The 23,549-nt window shown below is 42.1% G+C and overlaps 1 protein-coding gene across 4 annotated transcripts in view; it reads right to left on the bottom strand.

The window, feature by feature from the left end:
- Window positions 1–7,503, bottom strand: part of Cdh6 (cadherin 6) — a 137,534-nt gene extending 130,031 nt beyond the window's left edge. For 2 of the 4 annotated variants that reach the window (XM_028884391.2, XM_028884397.2), the window contains exon 1: window positions 7,294–7,503. The gene's annotated coding sequence lies outside the window, so the exon portion shown is untranslated. The other 2 variants (XM_037209376.1, XM_028884394.2) reach the window with 2 other exon arrangements.
- Window positions 7,504–23,549: the final 16,046 nt, after the last annotated feature.

Below are 23,549 nucleotides of genomic sequence, written 5' to 3'. Positions count from 1 at the left end.
GAAGGAGTTCAAGGCAGCCCCTAGATACATGGGGCTTTTAAGTCCAGCCAGGGCTATGGAAGACACCCCCCCCCCCACTTCTTAAGTTATTCAGAGCAAATATTATGCAGTGATAGTAATAAAGTAATGAAAATGTGTTTATAGAAGAAGCAAATAACTTCTCTTATCACATGGGGGAGGATAGAAATACATTCCTTCAGTGTGTGAACTTGGGGATGGTGGAGGGCCACCTTGGATGTCATTACTGTGTCTGTTCACTGAGATCTTGGATCTGGACCTCTTTGATAAGGCTTCATTGGCTGACCAGTGAGATCTAGGGATCAGATTGTCTCCTCCCAGTGCTGGGATCACAGTCCCGATCATGCATAGCTTTTTATATGGGTGCTGATGGTGGAGATCGAATGTGGGTCCTCATGGGTGTACAGCAAGCACTTTCCTTACCAAATTGACCATCTCAACCCTATCAATCCATTCTTACTCAGCTCTATTCAGCATCTTAATTGCCTTGGGCATACTGAGTTGTTATTGTTAAGATATGGGACAGATGTGCTTAGAGGTACTATGAAATTGGGCTGTTTCTTGCCATCAGTGAAATGAATGGTTTTCAGTTTTAGCTACTTTCTCAAAGTGCTCCCTCCACCAATGAAACTATCTCTCATGGCAGGAGAAGATAATTATGTTCACACAAATATGATTTTTTACTGTTTATAAATGCTAATATATGATTACAAATGCAGTTTAAAAAATCGAGTAACCTAGAAACATTTTCCTTAGCCTTAAACTTTGCCTTGCTCTGGTCAAAATAATCCAATCATTCCCATGCCCTCGGCTGCTCAGTATTTCTCAGAGAGAGTCACACTTTCACTTCTAAGACATCACAAGTGTTTGCTAACAGCACATTCATTAAGTGCTTGGCTCAAAGGGAAATTCCCTGGAAATTCAAATGAAGAAAGGGCTGAGTAAAGAGGAAACACACATTAGATTTCCCTTTTGATTTACTGTCTGATTGTTATGATGCAAAATACACCATAAAACTGGGGAGATGTCTCAGAGGTAGATTTACCTGACATGTAGAAGGTCCTAGGTTTAAACTCCACACCACCAAACAGAACAAAAACCCCCGGACTGATATTTTAGCCAGGCACGCTGGCTCCTGCCTGTAGTCCTAGTACAAGATAGGCCAAGTTTAGCTGGTTGCTATGGACCATCCTGGGCTATATAGTGAGTTCCAGTACAACGTGGGTGACAGAGTGATATTCTGTCTCAAAAAGACAAACTCACAAAACAAACAAAACATTGCCTAACTTTATAGAAAAGTTCAGTAAAGCTTAGTTCTAATTACTTGGACACATACAAATTCTGAACTCAATGACTGGAGAGTGTGGTTCGACCGTTAAGGAGCCCCTGTTGCTGTGGCAGAGAACCTGAATTCAGACCCACATGGCAGCTCATAGCCATCCATCACTCCAGTTCCAGGGGTTTGGATGTCTTTATTTGACCTCTGCAGGCACCAGGCATGCATGTGTTACACACACACACACACACACACACACACACACACACACACACACACACATACACACACACACAGAGAGAGAGAGAGAGAGAGAGAGAGAGAGAGAGAGAGAATATTCCAATACATAAAATAAGTAGAAATTCTGAACCTCTCTCTTTCTATATGTGTTTAAATCCTCTTCCCCATACATATAAATTACAACACTGTAGATTTAAAAGTCCTCCATACCAATTGTGGAGGTATTGGGGGAGCCACCTTCTCAGTCTTTTGTTCACTATACCATACACAATGGGGAACGAGTATTTTTGTCTGAATCACTATTTTATTCTTGGCTTGCAGGCCTCCAAAGACTACACATTTTCACCTGTCTGGCTTGTAGGAGAATAAAGAGATGAGGAGGGGAAGAGTTACTAGTCTTTAAAGTACTAAGAAAACTCTTTCTTGATTCTGATGAATATCTGACCACATTAAAAAAAATACTCATCTGGTTAATTTATAACCAAGCCATGATCATCTCTTTAGGTGGTAATTTTTTAAAGGTTGATTTTCAGGTTTGCATTCCACAGTGGAGACCAGCAGTGTGTATGAACATGCTAAGGGTGCAATTGTGCTTAAAGCACTATGCTTATGAGGAAGAAGTAGCTCCCTTGTGAAACAGGCACACTTCATTCTATTTTGATTCTTGTGTTCCAACATCCATGGAATTCACCTCTATCTGTTTCTGTCTTGGCCATGTCCTCAGCTTAACTTTTCTCATTTCTGTTTTTTATTCCTGTAACTTATTAGGTTTCTTGAACATCTTTGGTCAGACCTACTTATTTAGGAAATTATAGAAAGACATGGTGTGTTCTCAAATGATGAGTTGTGAAGATAAATTAGACCCCATGGCATGCTAGCATTATGATCTTCATCTTCAAAAACTGTTCTCTTCCATGAGAGCACTGCCTATCTGCTGCTAGAAGCTTTTGACCCATGCTGCCAAATATTGCAAATCAAATTTTAATAGTAACATTGTGATTTTAATTAAACCCTTCTTATAAATCTCAGCAAGGTGGTGTGACTGCTAAAGAAATTGGGTACTCAACAGTGTTTATGTCAAGATATTAATGAAACAAAGTGGAATGATTTCTAGAAATCTGTGTGGATGGGAGACAAGGCCCTCTGCACACACATCTATGAAACATTTATGAAGGTGCTCTTGAGATAATCCTCATATAGCAGGTGTTTTTACTGGAAGTCTTGGAAGTTCCCTGAATAGTCTAGTCTTGAGCAGCTAGACTACTGGCTGAAGTTGCTTCCCTCGGGCCAAACTGTTTTGGCTTAAACAATCTGACTGTTTTTCATCTAGTAAATGAACCAACTTTCTGAAAGATTACTTACACTTTCTCCCATGTTCCTTATGTTCCTACTTTGTGGTTGATAGTGTTCCAAGGACCATATTCAGTTAGTTCAATAGTTAGGGGAAATCTGAAGTTCCTCATAGGACTGCTTTGAAAATAGGAACCTTTCCCCTAAAGAGGAACTTTTAAAACTATAGGCAAATTAATTTTTACAAGAGCAAGTTCAAACAAAACCATTACTGTTTATATCCAAGAACATGTCCACATCTCCCATTTATCTTAAGATGCAGACAGATATCCCTATGGAGACATAAAGATAAAATAGAACAAGATCAACCCACATTTCTGCATTTATTCCCTAGTTTGTAGAACATTTTCACAAATGGGCTCTCTCTCTCTCTCTCTCTCTCTCTCTCTCTCTCTCTCTCTCTCTCTCTCTCCTCTCCCCTGTGGACATGCATGTTTAACTTTCTTTTTGTCTGCAGCTCACCTATTTCCATAATGTTCTTGAGTCTTTGAATTAAAGAATCATTATTCAGAAACAAGTGGAGCCCCCGAAAGTTTGATTATCTGCATTCTCACCTTTGTGTGAAGCAAATGAGGTAGGCTCCTCCTCGGTAGACACTGGTTAGGTGCAGGCGCTATGAAAAATGCAATTCAGACTGAGTCATTGCTTGTCATTGTCATAAATGAGACCCTAATTCTGATGGGCCCTGATGAATGGCTGCAGTGACTAAGCAAGGCCAAGGCCACGTGGGCTTCTTCAGGGTGTTATCTCATTTGCAACACATTTCAAACTTCAGAATGGATTTTTCAATTGGAAGTCGAAAGCTGAAGATTGTCAGCTGAAAAAGCTGATTCACCTCCCCCTCCCCGCTCCGGAACTTATCTAACTCCAAGCTCCAGGAGAAGTCTTTAAAGAGGGGGGTTATCTAGGGCCAGTAGGATGGCTCAGTGGGTAAAGGCATTTGCAGCCAAGCCTAATGACTTGCCTTTGATCCTGGGAATCCACATGGTGGAAGCAGAGAACCTACTCCTACAAGCTGTCAGAGTTACACAGGTGCCATGGCATGTGTGTATAACACACACACACACACACACACACACACACACACACACACACACACAAAAGAAAAAAAATGTAATAAATATTTTTTTCAAAAGAAGTTACCTAAAAGAACATAGAGAACAATTATAACACATAACAATCAGAACAAGGGCATCATGTGTATCTTAACCGCTTTGGAACTTATGTTTATTTGAATGGGGACTTCTTGCCCTCAGATGCCTCTCTTTCAGCACAAGACCTGCATGTTTATGGATCCCTAAATGAGTTACTGTTTTTTCCTCCCCCCAAACATTTCTTTAGTGGTGAGAGTCTTTAGTGGTTGTAATCATAACTATAAGCTCATTCTTAGAAGTTGGTAAGATGGTATTTAGGAAGCAGAGCCTTGGCAAGGTTCTAGGAAAATATATAAGGAAAATCTTGTATAATTTTGATAGTGGTAGGCTCATGATTAATTGGCTATTGCTTTGATTTGGAACCATATGTAGACTTTTGAATAACCGAAAGATACTTAGAAAATGATGAAAATACCCCAGAAGTCCCTTTAATGAAGAGAACTAGAGAAATGGCAGACAATGGTTTTGACCTGAGACATGTATAAAGGTTCTGCTTGGAGAATAACTTGTCTATGAAGAAAAAGCAGACAAGCTCTTATTACCCTCGTAAGATCTATGTTGCAATTGGACTGCACGGCAGAGGCCTGGAGTGGTCCACTACAGGTCCCTCCCAATTAAACAAGAAAGTTGCGGGAGCTGGAAAGATGAAGCCTTAATAATACATTGTCATCCACAACTACAAAGCAGGTAGAGCCAGGAAGGGAGCCCACACAAAAATTCCCAAGGAAGGTGGGTGCTTTCCACGGTTTATCTCCGTTTTTAATCCTTGGATGGGGCAGTCGTCCCATTACCACTAATTAGACAGGCCAAAGTCATTGTTCTAACTTGTTGCTTCAGTAAAGGGGCATGTGATCCCTCACGATGTGATTTCTAGACCTGCCAGCTGTTAGCAAGTGTCTCAAGCACTCTGCAGGAGAGTTTTGTCCCTGAGAGAGGAGGATGTTTCACAGCAAGTTTTTCCTTGCAAAGCTGGTGGAAGGTGGTGAGCGGAGGAGCCAAGGCACAAGTTTTTTGGCAGTAGACAAATTGATAGGAAATGCTTTTGTTCCATATATTATCTTTGCAGAGTTAGCACTGAGGAATGTAATTGCAATAAATTGACATAAAAGCCAACTAGGAGAGGGACTGGAAATACCTCTGAAGACACCAGCCTGTCCCTTCCTCCTAATGGCAGCAAAAGATAATTGTGGACAAATACAGTGCAGTTATATCATTGCATTTTTCTCTCCAAAATGTACTGTTACCTTGTATTTCCTGAAGACATTGATTACTTCCTCTGCTTCCAAAGTATGGCACCACCCATGAGACCAGGTAGGAAGAGAGCTACCTTTTATTTCACCCCAACACTTTGTTAATTATAACACACTGAAGGGAAAAGGGGAGTGAGGCACCGTTCTCCGTTGGATTTAAGTTTCTTAGCGCCGCGACGAAAATATGGCCCCTGGCATGCACTTTGCCCTCTTCATGACATCATGAAGCCATCTGCTTTATCATATCCCCTTTCTGGTCACAACTGGCTTTTGGATTCTCCAAAATGCCCAACCCAGAGTCTGGCAAGGGCTCTCACACAAAGGACTGCGCTCAAGCTAAATTGGGAAGGGTGTTTGTCCATCCGCCCCCGGAACTCCCCCAAAAGCAGGAAGAATCCCGAGGGTTTTCCAGTTTCAGGTAAAACCGTCAGCAAGAAAAGAAGGAAAATAAGCCAGCTTTGGCCATCATTCACATGGCTGTTACTTATTCTCTGAGAGGAGTTGTCCATTAACTAGCCACATCTCTGGCTCCGTAAGCACCACAGGGAGGAGTTTGCACCCCCTGGATAATTAACCACTGAGAAAGCTCACAATTAGCATTCATCTCCCACCCCAGACACATAAGTACACCCCAGCCACACTGTTAAAGGAAATATCTTTTCTGGTCCACAGTGTGTGACTTCAGTAAGTGAAAGTGAAGAGACACGGGCTGATACAGCTTGCAGTGACTATCCTAAGAAAGTGTCTTCATAGAAAAAAAAATGAGTGGGAGAGAGAAATGTGTGAACATTCCACATGATTAAACTTCCTGGTTCTTGAATGTTCTCAGTAGCACTTAAGTTAGGTTACCAGCCCCTTGCAAACAGAGACCTGCGTGTAACTTCCCATAAAATATGGATTTTATTGCAGCAGCGACAACATTCCTCAGTACCACGTTGACCTCGCCAGCATCTCCCATCTCGAGATGGACCGTAACTCTTGGCAGGCGAATAACTACGGAGGAAGTGACCCCAGCTCTGCTGCAGTATAGGAGGCTGGATTAAATTCCACATGAACGCATTGGAAACTCCGCTCCTGCATTTGATACCTAAAATCAGACGCACCAGATCTGCTTTCCAGTCAGAGGAAGGCATTCTCTCCCAGATGTGTGTGTGTGTGTGTGTGTGTGTGTGTGTGTGCGCGCGTACAGCCGTGGAAGAGCTCTGGAGAGCGGCGTCTTCCACATGACTTTTCCCTGGACAGTGTGCTCCATTTTCGAAGTCCAGTGTCGGACTTGCCTTGCAGCCTAAGCATTTCTGTCCTATAGCAGCCTGCAGGCATTGCTCCGAACATGCAAGCTAACAGTTTCCTTTAGCTCATTCTCTCAGCCAAACCATCTCTGTAAGTTTTCCTTATTGGGAGCATTCCAGAGTTTTCAGACTACCTGAATTAATTTCTGCGTTACTCTCGAAGCCAAAAACGTAACTCGGCCCAAGCGTTTACCACACAGACCCTTGTATTGTTGGGTAGGTGGAAATAAATCAAGCCCCAAACGGCTCCACCGCTCCTGCACGTACTAGCGCCCTTGGTAATTGACCAGCCAACTTTGCAAAGCTGGAGCTCGGCTGGCCGCCTCTGCCAGCCCCACGGAGAGGACGTCGGCAGCTTCCTCTAGTCCGCACTGTTCCCTGCCACCCCCCACAAACCCCTAGGCGGCTCGGTCTTACCAGGCGGCGGAGAAGAGGCGCCCAGGCTCCCCGGGAAGCGGCGCTGGTCCTGGGCAGGGGCAGCAGCGCCACCAAGCAGCCCGACCCGCGCGCCCGCCCGCACTCCAGCTCGCAGCTGAGCATCCCTCCCAACTCCGCGCACCGCACACACCCGGCGCAGAGGACCGCTCTCTTCCTCTGATTGGCTTCCATCAACGCTACTGATTTAAAGACATGTGTATATAAAGAAGAAAGAGAAGGAAAGACAGACAGAAAACGTACGCACAAGCTCCCGCATTACCAACGGAGACCGAACCCACCTCTGTTCGCCTTCCGGATCCTGGGGACACCCTGCAACTAGCCCAGGATGCTCCTGCCTCCGCCACGGTCGCCCGCTCTGTGCTTCTTGCTGCTGTGACTGGAACTGCAGCTCTCGGGATGGGAAGGTTATGGCTCGGGAGAGCTGGCTCTTGTGGGCACACACTGATTTGCAAGTGAATGAAGTGGGAGGGCGCAAAGAGAGGAGGACTTTGTTACAGAGGCCCAGTGCCTGCCCCCGCCCGCCCCCTCCCCTTGACAGAATGACTCCCAGTGTTTGAAGTCCGGAGCAGTTCGCTCTCTGGAACACTCCTGCAGCCCCAGGCTTCCTCTTCCTCTTTTTTTCTTATATATTTTTTTAGGGGACGGCTTAAGACATACTGAGAACTTGTGTGACTCTATCTGATCTTTCTTTTATGCTATCAAAATGCACCGTGTTCAATTACCGGCAACGGTCGGATGTTCTTTTCTAATAGACCAGGCAATTAAGATTCCCGGGGACATGGTACCGCGTGGCGCTGTGGGCCAGTTTGGGGGAGACAGCACGCACAACATGCACGCGAATAAAATAACCCCGGTCTCCTGAGGTAACAATACCGACGGCTGTTCTTTATAGCATAAACAGACGCGAGCAGACAGATTCATGAATGTCTTTGCTTCTTTCATTTCAAGAACACGGGTTTTTATTTATTTATTTTTTTTAGCTTCAGGAGCTCTGGTTCTGTTTTGGAGTGGGTAACTCCAGAGTGCTGTAGCATGAAGCCATATGTCCCCGAGAGCATAGAAGCGGTTCAAATGCAAACCTCTCAGGCTCACCAATGGTTGATCCGTCTTTCTAAATGAGCTGATACCAGGATACACTGCACTTGCAGATTAAGGTGTATATTGGTATTTAAGACTTGTTTAATGTTTTGAGATCTTTCTGGGAAGTTACTGAAGTCAGATAACGTCTATGTTAAACTCCTTGGTTCACATAGCTGTCTGGAAGGCTATCCTTATACTTGCCAAGAAACGACTTCTATGAAGGGACTAAGCTGCAGAAATCTTAACTACGTCAAAGCATTGTTAAAGGAGAATCACGACTTTTCTGCATAGAAGATATAGACACGTTGCAGCCAGGCACTGTTGGATTAAGAAAATTAAATCTAATTACCACAATGGTTTCACCCCAGGTCAGTCACATCCCAAGCCAGCTGTTTGTGCATGCTGCAAGCTCTCAGCAAGATTTCCATTGCCTGGTGCTCTAAAGACATTCCAGCCACTTGGTTTCTGAGTGATTTAACTAGCTAGAGGTTGGTCTTCTTCCCAAGAGAGCTCTTACTAGAAAATCTTTTGTGTCCCTAATAGAAGTTCAGGCATTTTAATGAAGCCCAAATCAAAGTATTTCTTCCAGGCAGCCGATGCTTCAAAGAATTGTATGTGGAACGGTCTTAGCACAGATGTTCTGCACATGGATGGTGGAAAGACTTGAAAAGACATCCCTGGGATGAGGAGCTGCCTTCAGTTTGCAGACAGGAGGCTGAACATGTTCCCCTCATGTGGCCATTTGAACTGCTGTGGAGAAGGGTTAAGGGAGCGGACAGCTGCTTCACATGCACTCATCCCTCAGGTTACATACTTCTTAATTTGAAAGACTATCTTGGTACGTCTGTATAGTCTTTTACAGCTCACAACGTATTCTTAGAGACCATTTGATGGCATTCTTTTATCAATATGATGTGATTTTTTTTTTTTCCTAAAAGGACAGAGGAAAGAGATTGCTAAAGGCAAGGTAGAGGTTAAGAACCCTGACTAAGGTAATAAAGTCAGGAAGAACAAGAGATGAAAAACTTTGGTGTGTATATGCCAACCAGGGTGTCCACAAAGTCTGTGTGCCTATATAATTTATTAGCATGTGTGATAATAAATGAATACAGGAGCATATGCAAGTATGTTAATAAAAATACATTGTGTAAGATTGCCTCTAGCAGACAGATGTATAAATTAACTGATTTTATGCTATATGAAGGATGATAGTGAAATAGATTTTCTATCCATCGAACCAGTTAATATCTCACAAAGGAAATCTCTTAATTATTTGTGATGTATTACCCTTCAAACTCCATTAGCCACACATCAAAGGTAGTTAAAACAACCTCATTTTATTAAGGGTGGACAATCAGCTTGCTCCTGAACAGTTTCACGTGGCAGCATTAAGTGACATTAAGGAGTTTGTAACCCCAGGATATCATACTAAAGGACTTTATGTGATTCTTGGAACTTCCAACTGACATTTAACACAGTGACTATTATTGTTCAATTATGATATTGATAAAAAAAATACCCAGGGTTAGCTCATTCTTTCAGAGGCAGTGGACTGACCATTGCTCACTACTGCTAAGTCCTGCGGTACACCGCTCTTTGGCACCCTGGAACACCTTGACAAGCCACGGAAACTAGTCAGAGAGTGCTGAAAAAATGTGGCAATCCTTATCATGGCATGGGGTTTTGTAATGAGCCCAAGAGTGGGATTCTGCAGGGCCGCTGGAAAGGTCTAGAAGCAGGTGTTGAGAAGGCATCAACGTTCTGCTTTGAGTTATTCTCCTTCCTTTCTTTGTGCTGTCCCTTTATCTCTCTGCCCCCCTCTGCCCTGAAGTCCACAAGGCAAACAGCACCACCCGTGGCTAGTTCCAGAAGCTTGCCTGTTTTGGAAAGGCAAGACAGGCTTCTCTCTTTGTTTTCCCTCTCCGTTTAATTTCTTGAAGATGGGTAGGGAGCTGGGGCTGGGAAGGGAGTAGAGGGCACATTCACGAGGGCTACCCTGGCTTTTCTAGAACCAAAGCGAACAGGCACACTTAGGGCGTGTCCTTGGATGCTGGGAAGACAATCTAGAAAAGCCCTCACTTGGCACATTCTCCTGTTTTCTTTGATAGGTTGGTGACCTTGAAATAGGGTCAGGGCATGTCATTGTTTTATGTGTACATGGTAGCCAACATTACTTGACGTCTCCCACCTGTTTTTGTAAAGTTTCATTTAAAAAAAGTCTCTCCTTCAGAGACCATGACTAGGGATTTTGTGTGTGTGTGTGTGTGTGTGTGTGTGTGTGTGTGTGTGTGTGTGTCCTTATATGAAGGCAAGCCAGATGTCAAAGTCAGGTACCTTTCTCTATTGCTTTTCACTTTAATTATTTGTTTTTGAGACAGTGTGTCCCACTGAATGTGAAGTCAAGGGTTGGCTAGACTGGCTGGCCAGTGACATACACAGCCCTGCCTGTCTCTACCCCTCAGCACTGAGATTACAGCTGTACCACAAGAGTCAGCTTTTACACGGATTCTAAGGATCTGAACTCAGGTTCTCGCGCCTGTGTATCAAGTATTTTACCCACTGACCCATCTCCTCAGCCCAGGGTATTAATTTTGATGAAGAGTGTTCTGATTTCTCCTAAGTCTGTCTTCAAATGATTAATAGACTATCTTATCCCTGCAATAGGGATACATATAAATAAATAATCCTGGGGGCTGAAATGATGGCTCAGTGGTTAAGAGCACTGATTGCTCTTGCAGAGGACCCAGGTTTGATTCTCATCACCACATGGTGGCTTATAATTGTCTGTCACTGCAGTTGCAGGGAATCTGACACTCGGGGGTAAAATTCACCCTAAATGTGCTCCTGTTCAGAAAAGCACACTTCAAATTGCTTGCAGCTTCGTCACTCTGGTGAATACTGGTGAGGAGAGTTCACTGAGGCACAAAATGCCCTTCCCCCACACCTGCTCTGTATGTTTGAGTGCACACACACTTCAATGTGTCAGTGAAAGCCGGGAACATGATTAAAAGAGTAGGAGGGAATTTTAGTGACTTCTAAGGGCTATTGAAGTGAAACAAAGGAGACAGGAACTCTCCATGGAATTTCCATTTTTGTAAGCACTGTAGACATCTCAATGTGAGCTCAAACAAATCCATACAAACTGCATGCGCTTCTATAGGTTCCCAGCCCTGGGAGAGCTTCCAACATGATATCTAAAGTGGATTGGATCCCTGATTGCATTAAGATATTTCCCTCTTGATCATTATATTTCACTCATTACCACAGGTAGATTACAGCAAGCCAGGAGACTTCCCAATGAGATAACTATATAGCAGCAAATGCCATTGACCTACACGAGATACCTTTAATACTACGGGCATTTCAGGATCGATAGAATGGATTTATTTCTTTTTCTTCTTCTTTTTTTTTTTTTTACATTTTATTCACTGCCCTGTTGAAGATTATAAATTTGTCTATTCATATATGTACAACTCAAGTCTAGTAGACTGGTAACCAAACCTGCACTATTTTAATGAAGGGACAGGCTTTTGTTCAGGACAGACTGACTATTAAGAAGAAATTTAACATGCTAGTATGTTCTTTTACTTTAATCCTGTTTGTAGTGTTGGGGGTCAAATTCAGAGCCTTTGCAGGTGCTAGGCAAAAGCTCCACTTCTTTTTTTTTGTTTGTTTATTTTTCTAGATAAAGGTTTCTCTATGTAGCCCTGGCTGTCCTGGAACCCAGAAGACCAGGCTGGCCTTGAGCTCAGAGATCCACTTGCCTCTGCCTCCCAAGTGCTGGGATTAAAGGCATGCATCACCATTACTGACTTAGTGTGTTCTTTTAAATAAGTGGTATATACCAAAATAAACACAAAACCCTACATTTTCCTCCAAAAAAGCAAAAAAAATTTTCTCCTCTCACACCAACCCACCTCCCAATTTTAGCAACACTTGATTAGGAAGAATGACAGGCTGAAGTGGGGGAAGACAATATAATAGCATATGTTCAAAAATATTTTGGGATTTTATAGATAGTGAGAACATCAAATTTCGCAGTGTATCATGGCTGTCAAAAAGAAGGCAAAGATGAAGGTGAGAGATGGGAAAAAGACAAATTATTGTGTGTATAAGTACTCTGCCTATAACAGACCCTCAGTACCTCTTTGGGTACCATGTTTAGTCTCCCCTTTCTTCTTGGTTTCTTATCTTCTCTTGCACATCCCAAGACACCCTTAGTGCTCTGGCTAGACTTCATTGCTTACATATTCTGTTTCCTCTGCTATTTATATTTACACTGAATTATGGAAGTTACAGCATTTGTTTGTTTTAGTTATCATTTTATCTCTGATGCTGGAGAAAACGCTTGGTGTTTATATGAACGAATAAGCAGAAATTCAGACGAATGAGAGTGGATTCAGTGGATGGAAAGTGGAGATAGGTTTAAGATCATGCTTACGAGTTAATGGCAATAAGACTGAAAAAGAGAGGATTCCTGTCCTTGGACAACTGTCCTATGGAATGATTAAATTGGCCTTTTCTTTTTCTTTCCTTTTCTTCCATTGCCAGGTATTGAACCTATGGCCTTACACATGTTAGACAAGCAGTCTATCACTGAGCTACATTTCCAGTCTTCAGACTGGTTTTAATGTGTCAGAAGCTTCAGCCACTAGACAATGTCATATTTTGTTGATTCTATAACACCCCTATTTTCATATTTTGACCTCACAAAAATATCTGTATGTGCCTGTGATAACTGGTAAGCTAAGAAAGTATGACATCATGGTTTAATTGGCTGGTCCTTTCTTTTTCTCAGTGACACATAAAATAATGTCACTGCTTCCTACCATTGGCATTTTAAATCTGATCAAATGATGAAAGGGCATGGTTGATTTTAGCTCAACACACAGAGAGCTTTCAAATTTTCTATGGTTCAAGATGAGAAATGCTAGCAACTTGAGGCAGAGATGAGTCCCACCTCTGAAGACATTTTGTCATGTTCAGGACGACCCTTGTCATGAATAATTCTGCACATCTTTATCAAATTTGATGATGCACATGATTTTAATGAATTTACATACAAGCTTTTTATTTTTTTTAGATGAGGAAACAAGTATCACTCATGTCAAATCCAACGCCATATCTTACTACAGTTAGAGGAACTGGACACAAAATGATTCTCATTTTTCAACCTTAAATTTCTTTCATTCACTGTCTATTCTTGCTTTCAGTATAGGCTTAAAGCACAGAAAATGGGCACATCACTATTTTCATAAGAACAGTAACATGCACTGTGTTCAAAAGGAACCTGTTCTTTTTAATTTTTAATTTCATGTGTGTGTTGCATGTGTACGTGTGAATGCAAGTACTCAAGGCGTCCAGAAGAGAGCATCAGATGCCCAGGGGCTGGAGTTATGGGCAGTTCCAACTCACTCAAGGTGGGTGCTCAGAACTGAACTCAGATTCTCTAGACATGAGCAGTGAGTGCTCCCAACTGCAGACTCATCTCTCCAGCCCACCAGGCACTTGTTCTTTATGTACATGACCTTATCTAGTCTTTCTGACAATCTGTGCACCAGATATCGCTACCTCCTCCTTTTCAGATCAGGGAAGCGAGGAATGGGAGGCACGTTGCTCAAGGTCACACAAGGTAAAGACTTGCAGCTGAGGTGCAAGCCTACACTTTGAAGTGAGCTCCTGCAGGTGTTTCCAGACCTACAGAACTCACTGCTGAGCCTATGTGCCATGATGTGAAAATTAGAACCTGCCAAGGTCTGAAATGTCTGGTTCTAAGATAAACATGTTTTGAGTGTTACACGACTGTCTTGTATATTATTTGCCTCAAAATATCTGGATAATGGTTTCAGTTTTCTAATGGATTTATTTCCAAACCATATTTTTGCTGTCCAAAAAAAAATTGTGTCCAAACCATACTTTTGCTCAATTTAAGGGCCAGTGAATAAGCAACATAACTTTTTCTTTCAAATCAAGAAAACTTAGCTTTATTATGTGGTTGATGTATACCACCTGCTTCCAATGTTTCCTACGTAAGGATTCTCTAAAACTGAGAAAAGCCAGTGTCAGCTCATTTCTGCTCCTTTTAAGCAGAGTTAGAATCCATTCTTGACCCCCATTTTCCACTTACTCCATGTACTTCACCATCTACAAAGGTGTGTTGACTCTCACTGGCTTTTCGACAGCTGCCTCAGCGTTTCTTGACCTTCAGGGGAAGTCTTGATTCCTTAGGATGGAATCCTTCCTAGAGGGTCAGGAAGAGCTCTGAGTCACAGCTGAGGTCTTCCCTATACCCCTTGGAAAATTTACTTACAATTCTAGTGCTGGAGTCTTTTCCTGGGGAGGCATGACACACACATCTAACCCAGATAGGAAGCCCACAATAGATCAAAATATGGATGTCAGTCACCAAAGTCCACCATGGTGAACCAATGGGCTTTATTTAGATTACTTAGAGGAGTATGGGTGACAGGTTACTTACAGGAGAAGAAATGGGTCACTAAAAGCCTACCCCATTGTAAGTGACAGCCCACGAAAGCTGGAACCCTGGAGCACACTGCATGACTTGCTGCCAGTGGAACTGGACGGCAGATCTCCTAAAGGCAAGTCGACTGCTCACAGCCTTCTCCGTTCACACCTGTTCACTGCTTTCATAACTTTGGGGAGGGCCTCTCACAAATCTTTTGGGTGCCAACGCTCCCAGACATGTGAGGTTTGTTTACTCTCTGATTCTTTTGAGCCTCCCCAGTCCTTTCCTAAAGGGAATGTTTTAATCCAGAGGAAACTGTTTCATATAAAAAAATTCCTCTAGAAGTAAGAAGGAAATGGAAGTACATTTGAGCATTAGTTGATAAGAAACATCGTTAAAGTCTTACATCCAATTCTTAGTACTTATCCAGACATGGTAATGTTGAGAATAGAACAAAACCCTTTCGATGTGCTGATGACTTACTAAAAAATTGTGTCGTACTGACCAAGTCTTCATCTTTCAGTCCATTTTCTTTACCTGTAAAACAAGGAATACAGTGGAGTAAGTTTTCACCCTTGTGGTCATTTATTGAATCTTATCTGCACTTGCTATTTTTTGTGTGGCCACTAGGGGGACAAAGGCAAGCTCTTTCTCTGTAAACCGTTGCTGTAGTCCATTACCGATTCAGAATGAAAGTCTAGAAGAACAACTGCAGGGAAAGCTGATTTTTGTTAATGAGATAGTGAACATTTTAAAATGGCTTTTATTAACTGTTATTAAACTGTGATATGACCTGGCACCTCTGTAAAATTTGAGGATTTGAGAAAAGTGATTATTACTATCTCTTTGCCAATGAAGTCTTTGGAAAGCACAATCGTGTGTCTCCAAGAGAATTACCAAGGAGGAGGGTTCAATAAGCCACTAAGAATACAGGTCAGCAGGATTCTTTCAAAGATATCACAAACCACAATGCTTTAAGAATGGAGATAAATAAGTAAGGGATTATGCTCTTTTCAGAAGACATGTGTTGCCAAGTAAAAACCCCAGTGTCAGGTGTGGGATACTTCCTACATGTTGTTGGTCAGGCATATCCTATGGTTACCACCAAACAATCTAGACTGTCGCCACTGCTCTTGGTTGCTCTCCAGAACTTGATGGTAAAAACCTTTTGCTGAGGACACCACATATTTTGTTCAAAGGACATGGAGAAATCAAGTTCATACTGACTGGGAAGCTTCCTCCCTGCTGGCCAGTACCCAGAAGTGCTACAGAGGCTGCTGAGGGAGAGAGACCATCAATAGTCTTATTCATCTGTGAACCCTACGGAGCACTACAAAAGTCAGCAAAATATGCCCATCTGTACAAGAGTCGAACAAATGTCATGGGAGTAACCAACTGCTTGCTGACTGGATTTAGGGCCCATTCCACAGGAGGAAACACTTGCCTAGACTGTAAATCTGCCCAAGAACCCATGGCTGGGGAGCACATAGGCCCTAGGGTTGAACATACTGCTGCTATTTTGCCAAATAGACACTGTATCACTCTGCCCTCTAAATCCGCATCTCTGTACTTGTAGATTGGCACAACTCTCAGAGTCTATAAGAGGCACAGAGGCATTTTCTTTGTACAGTGGATGGTGGTTAGTGTAGAAACTCACAACTGGTCAAAGTGCAGAGAGTAAGTGCCCATGGGATTTTCAGCCTTCAGTGGGACACTGAGGAAAAGGGGGCAGAAAGATTTTAAGAGCCGGGAGTTAGGGAAGACCGGAGTGAGGCAGTATCTTCTGGACCTGAAAAGACCATGGCACTCATGAACTCATACCAGCTGTGAATTCCTGCACAAGACCCTCACAGATAATGTCAGTTAATACTCCAACACCAGAACAGAAAGACTCACGAGCCCACCATGCTATTGGAAGTTGGTGGCTTCTGGGCAGGATAGTCATTTTTTGCTTTAAGGGTATGCCTTCTGGTAGCTCCAGTGTGGTCCCACGTCTGTGAATACATGGGCATCACATTGGTCTCAGTGGATTTAAAAAAGGGGGAGAGAAGGCATAAAGTTGGGATGTGACCATCTACCTCCTCAAGCTCCTGCTACCATACCTTCCCCACCACGATGACCTGCGCTCTTAACATGATCTGAATAAACTCTGCCTTCCTTGAAAAAGAGGATGTAGATAGTAACATGTAAAGTACGTTCCACAAACATTTTATGTACCGAACCATCTTCCCAGTCCCTTTAACATCTCTGAGATTACTTCACTTATTTATTTATATTATTTATTTTCTTGAGACTGTAGTGACATTGTGTCCCCCAATATATTGCATACCAGAGTAAACTTATCTGGGGTCAGAAAACAGAACAGCCACCTAGACAGACATAGAGGCCAGAAAATGGTGGCACACACACCTTTAATCCTATCACTTGGAAGGCAGAGATACATCTGGATCTCTGTGAGTTCAAGACCACACTGGAAACTGCCAGACATGGTGACATATACCTTTAATCTCAGGAAGTGATGGCAGGAAGCAGAAAGGTATATAAGTCATGAGGACCAGGAACCAAGTTTGTCAAGCTTTTAGGCTTTTAGCAGCAGTTCAGCTGAGATTCATTTGTATGAGGACACAGAGGCTTCTAGTTTGAGGAAACAAGATCAGCCGAGGAACTGGTGAGGTGAGGTTAGCTGTGGCTTCTTCTGTTTCTCTGATTTTTCAGCGTTCACCTCATATCTGGCGCCCAATGTGGGGTGTGGTGAAGTAAGGTTAACTGGCGGCTATTCCTATTTCCCTGATCTCTAAGGTTTTCACCCCTATGTTTGGCTCCATATTTTTTATTTAATAAGACCACTTAGAAATTTGTCTATATGAGATATTATTTTGTATAGCCCTGGATAGCCAAGAACTTTTTATGCAACCAAGAGCTGGGATTATAGATATGCAGGACCATGCATGTTCTCATCAAGCACATGAGTGAACAGACACTTAGAACTTGGTTTCTATGCCTTCTGGCATTGTTGGCTGTTTGCTGAGAGGATCATTGACCCCAGCCACCTGCACATCAGCAGTGACATACTTTTATTCTCCAAGTATGTTACCACAGGTGTTATACAGCCTATGTGACACAGCGCTCTCCAGATTATCACCTGCTTTGTGTTCATTACTGCTTTGCCTGACTACTATAGTCTTCTTCAGTCATGGGCAAGCAAACTCAAACAGGTTAAGAGCCCTGAGCAAGAATCCTTAGCTTGAAGTTGAACATGACTCCTTGACCTGTAGTCTAAGATCAAATGTAGTCTGGAGTTAGACAGAATAGGCCCTGAAGCATGAATGTCTTACCTTCTACTATTAGTACCAGAATCTGGAGATGGGGTACAAATTCCTCCATCTCTACCTCTTGGTTTTGAAAGGCATATGCTGACAGTCTGGTTGCTTCTAACTTAAAAACATCAAAGTTGCGACCCCAAGTTTTTGAATGACTGCAGTCACCTGCCTATCACGTACCTGTCATAGACTCAGAACTATAATCAGCATGTTATAAGTTGCTTCTCGTCATCCCTAGAACAACATTCTAAGGTCAACATCCATCTCATTTTGCTGATGAAGGGCTTATATCTCAGGGAGATTCAATTACTTCTTCAAAGTCACACAGCCAGTAATTGGCCAGAGTGGAACTCAAATCTTAAGTACAACTCAAACTTAATGAGGCTCAAGGTGTCACACTGGTTTGAAATGGTCGTGATGACACATTCTATTCTTACATATGAGTAAGAAACTAAATTGCAGCTGGGCAGGTAGAAGCCCTATGGCTTATGTGAAGGTGAGAAATTAGGAATACTTCTAATAGAAATATTTCCATTATATTTATTATTTATGTAAATAAATATATGTATTACTATATTTCTATTATAGAAATACATTTCTATAATATTTCTAAAATATTAGAAGCATTTCTATTAGAAAATAGAAAAGGAGGTTAAGGATTCTGCTGGCGTGCTGTTCATTTTACAAAATACGACCTTTCTGTGGTAACAGATAAGGGCAGAGTTATCCTGGTGTAGAACAAAATGGGGTAAAAAGATCGACCCATGGGTGATAGAGAGAAGATGATGCTATTCCGTTAGAGTGTCACCTCCCCACAACAATGAAAGGGGGCTCTTCTTGTCTCCTGTCTGACCCTGGCAGCTTAGCTTTGCTCAGTATTTGCCTTACTTCCTTCTCATTTTATACAGTGTTTCTTTGCCACGGTAGAACATGAAGCCTCTTGCCTCTTTAGTCTCCTTTAGTGTCTCTGAGACACCACTGAACAGGGAGGAAGGCTTCATAAGAGCACATGGCAGTTTAAAATGAAAGCGATGACATTCCTTCTTCAGGCTTTCATTTGAAATAACTGGTGGCATGCATAACGTTAGCCCAAGCAATGACGCAATAGTATATGTCCCTCCACTGCCTTGTTTTTTCCTGGTGATGTTTTTTTTTTAATCTGTGACAGTTTGTCCATGAGGGCTTTGGATGAGGGCACATAAGTTTTATTGTGTGCATAAAGACAGTAGCTTCAGTTGAAATTTTTATTTCTGCATTTGTTTATAAATATGTGTACCATTCACCTAAGTTTTATTTTAAAAAGCACCGTTTCCTTTTGCACTGAACACTAGTAGGTATTTATAGATTGTGTCTTTTCTCATGTGTATGACTAGACCACAAACCCATCACAAGCTGTTCTGCTGTCAAGGTTTCCCATGAAATTTTCAGTGAAGCAAGATGATTCCTGGGAATTCCATGATCTGAACAACGATTCTAAGCAACTCCAAGTCTATCTTTGACCACGATCTTCTAGATTGACTTCTCCATTCCTTACTACATCTTCAATTTTTCAACTCCTTGCTTGGAGCATCTAGGTATCCCCAAAGGGAAATTATGATGCGATGGTAATGTACCAGGTTGAAGCAGTTACTATGTGTCTTGCTAAGGCATCTCTGGGCATGTACCTTATTCCACTAGCATTCATATGGGCCATGATTCCAAATGTACAGAGTTCCTGAGGATTGATAAGACATTTAAAAATACAACACTCCTCTGCTTTACTGAATAAAAATCATTAGAAAAACCTATTAAAAATGGTAAGAGGTTTTTTTTAAAAAAATCAGATTTGAAGCACTCAAATCCAGAAAATGTTGGTGCAAAGTTTTATGGTGGGAACTGCATGAAAAATATTACTTAGTTCACACCTCCTTTGGATCCCTCTGCATGCTGCTGCATCTGTGGCCCTTTTTTTTTCTTTCCTCTTTTAAAAAGTTGCAGTGACTTCACTGAGATTTTCTGATAAGTGAACTCCTCACAGCTTGACCCTTTCCTGACTTTGTAGTGAAAACCACTGTTGTTGAGTAGAACACAGGTCGCCGGTTGCTCTGTTGGATCTGGCAGTCGACCTAAATGCTACATGTTTATTCCTTGCTGGCTGGCAATTCCATCTGACTGCTGGTTGGATGCATAGCACTGAATGTAGACTGGGGTGGGATAGCATTTTGGATAGATTGTGTATCCAGTTTCCTGATAGGTTCTCCTGTTTTGTGGTTCACCCTGTTGGACTGGAGACTGATTCAAAGATGTTGATGAGTTTCAGAGGCTGGCCTCTTGGGACATGGCAGCTTGCCACCATGCCATCAGTTTAGACTAATGACTGCACAGAATTCTCATGAAGCAGATGGCTACTAACCACAATATTAATATTATTTTGCTTTATGAATTTGGGGAAAATAATTTCCACAGTTGCAAGGGAAAAAAAATACCCTCGCTTGGATTTTATAAAGAATGATCTGCTACAGAAATAACATGCTGTCAGGACCTGTTTTATACACTTTCATTATCAGTGACAAATTGTGATATTAATTCTATAGCAAATTTGTACTTGGGATTTTTCTGTGTCTCTCAGCCATTTCCTTTCTCTGCCTAGCTGGCTGTAGAATAAAATGCTATGGATTTCTCCTTGGAGGGATCGGCAGCTGGATTTAAATGTTACCTCAGTCATTTGCTTACAGATACTATTGTTTATAAATTTGAAGGGGGCATGGGCTCTGACAGGATTGAGGAGGGAGTGGAAGTTTGAGGTAATTGCTTAGATAATCCAGGGAGCAGAGACTTCCGCCTGGATTCTTCCAATAACACAGCCCAAACCAGGGACATTTATTTCTGTTTGAATTAGCCAGGTAATTACTTCTGTGCTCTGCTTTGTTTTGCTGATGACATTGAGGTCTGTGGAGGTGGGGAGAAATGACTGCGGCAGGCAAGTTTATCGGGATGAGTCCTGTGATCTGTGTGATTCAGCCAGGAGAAGTGCCAATCATTGTTTTGTTCTGGTTAGTGTTCTGGACTCCCAGTGATGCTGTTTTCGTGATAAGCCACAGAGAAGGGAAATTCAGGGCTGCCCACTATTCCACCATTAGGGAATTGAGATGATTTTGTTTCACGCAGAAGGATTCTAAGATTTGTATCATGAGGTTAGGATGGTGGTCCCCGGCACCATCTCTTGCTCATTTTTCTTTCAGTCTCGAAGCCCAGTAAGAGCAGACATGATTTGTGGTCTGCAGTATTTTTGTTGTTGTTGTTTTGTTTTAGAGGACACAAGTTTGAAAATGGATTTTTTTATTTGTTTGTTTGTTTGCTTACACTACTGTTGGTAGATTAGACATGTTAATTATTGTCATGATGAAGATTCATATGAGGATTAAATTTTATGAGAAGGAGAGCGCAAGAAGCGAGCTGTGCGCTGAGTAATAGGATATCTAATTACAGTGGGCACTGTAAGATATAGATAGAGAGATAGGTGCTCTGATCTGAAGAAGAAGGCTAAAGGCGCTGAGATGAGTTATAAGAGAGAGCCGAGAAAACGACGAGCAGACTCAATCAAAAACGTTCTTCTTATCAGCTGAGGGTAAATGGCTAGCAGAGAGGACACCTAGAGTGTAGCTGATGTATGTCACTTGTCAGATGAGATGGGGGCTCTCAAAAGAAGAAGAAAAGAGTCCCTTCCATACTACCATCGTACATCTCTAATCGTTGTGAAATCCTAAAGTAAGAAAAGCAGGACCCTGGTAGTCTCAAGCAGTACTGCTGTTGTCACTGATAGTAACGCCCACTCTTTAGTTTACGTATTAATTCTCGGCCATTCTTAATCCTCACCTCTTATGATCTCACTTAGTGCGCTAGTTTTGAGCAGTTAACTAGTGAGAATGACATAGGAGTGAGAGTGAGATGGATTATGAATCTATTCATCAGGGAACTAACTCAAAAATGTAACAGCTGACCATTTAGAATTGGTATAGAGGGGAGACAACAGCTCAGACGGATTATATTCAGTGCACACGTGCGATATGTAGTTAGTTGTCAAGCGAAAGATACGGTGGACGTTCCAGCTCCTCTAGCAGGATTCGTGTCGTTTCTGCCAGTTCAAGAGAATTCTAGTGGAGGAGTATCGGCTCGAGCTCAGTCACTTCTACTAGAACCTGCCAGGTGAATCTGTTTTTGTTAGCGTCTGGTGCATCCCATCTCATAATTGGTGAGTTGTAGGATACGTAAAAGTAACTTTGACTATTTGTGTGTATTATCATGGTCCTATATAATATTAAATAGAGACAAGATAATTACCTGAGGGATACAAGATACCTGTACATCTAAACGTACCAGAACTTGCACTTATGATTTTTCGCCTCATACACTTTAGTATCTATGGTGTGGGAGGGGGTGTCGCAGCCAGTGTTGAGTGTGATAATTTTTAACAGAACTCGCCTTCTATGTTGCATAGTCTGTGCTCATTTAGCTCTCTGTACACCCATGACAAAACGTGTGATATATAGATTTTTAGAGATTTATATCACAGATCAGTAACCGGTTGCTGCACAGGTCTGTCATGATGTATTATTTAGGAGGGGACTGAGTACTGAAGGAGTGTGAGAGTGAAGATAAAGTATTAGGTCATATATGAATCACCTTGGTTTTAAGGTGTGGGTCAACTATTTGATCAATTATTGCAATTGGGTTTAGTGCTTGTGCTGGAGCAAGATTGTGATTTTCAAGTTCAGTGCAATGTATTTTGATGTCGCTATTGATGATCACTCTTCAGTTGGGATTACAGAATTACCTTAGATTTTAGATACTCTTATTCTATGTTTGCAGCTACTATATTTGAACTTTCAGTGTGTATGACTGTGTCGAGTGGTCTCTCATGAGGATATTCATGAAACTATTCTTTTACACCAGCGCTGTATTAACATTGTAGGGCACTCTCATTTAAACAAAAACTACTGGTAAAATAAGATATCGCTGCGTGAGAAGAGAAGACACATGTATACAATAGAACATAGGTTACTCTTCTACTCTGAGACTTAGGACGCAACTACTGATGAACATATTGGAATTACCTTTTCTTTGAGAAAACGATAGAATTTTTGTATTGGTACTTACGCAAAGTCTAACTGAGTAACCAATATAATGAGATATTATGAGTGTTTTATAGGCCGTATAACGCAGTGATAGGTCATACTCATAAGGCAAGCAGATAAAACTTCAAGAACACAGCCTAAATCACCAAAGTCAACCCTAGCTAATGGGGGTGCAGGGATCAGTAACACCGATATGCGAATATCTTGAGTCACATGGAATATAGGGTGTCAGGTGTGGGTCGTTAACATGCAGTGGTTGTTAGGATATAGCTTTAGCTTGTGTAAGTACGTGGTTTCTTTGCTCAGAGTTCAGCATTGGTTTTGTGTCTGAGAGCCGCAACTCGTTTTAGCAATCTGAGCTCTTGATATCATAGTAACTCTTACGGGGAGGTGTCTCGCTGCTAATGAATCTGGTCAGTTTTAAGGAGCTTCTTCCTGAACAGCTCTCTTTGTTCCTTGCCAAATGTTTCCTTCCTGTCGATAAGCTAGCTTCCCTTGTCATGAGCTGGGGATCGATGTGTATATCATCACCTGCACCTTTAGGCGGCTCTCTA

Source organism: Peromyscus leucopus, chromosome 11, assembly GCF_004664715.2.
Source record: "Peromyscus leucopus breed LL Stock chromosome 11, UCI_PerLeu_2.1, whole genome shotgun sequence".
In the NCBI taxonomy this organism is placed as follows: Eukaryota; Metazoa; Chordata; class Mammalia; order Rodentia; family Cricetidae; genus Peromyscus; species Peromyscus leucopus.
This window is presented reverse-complemented; position numbering and strand designations above follow the sequence as displayed.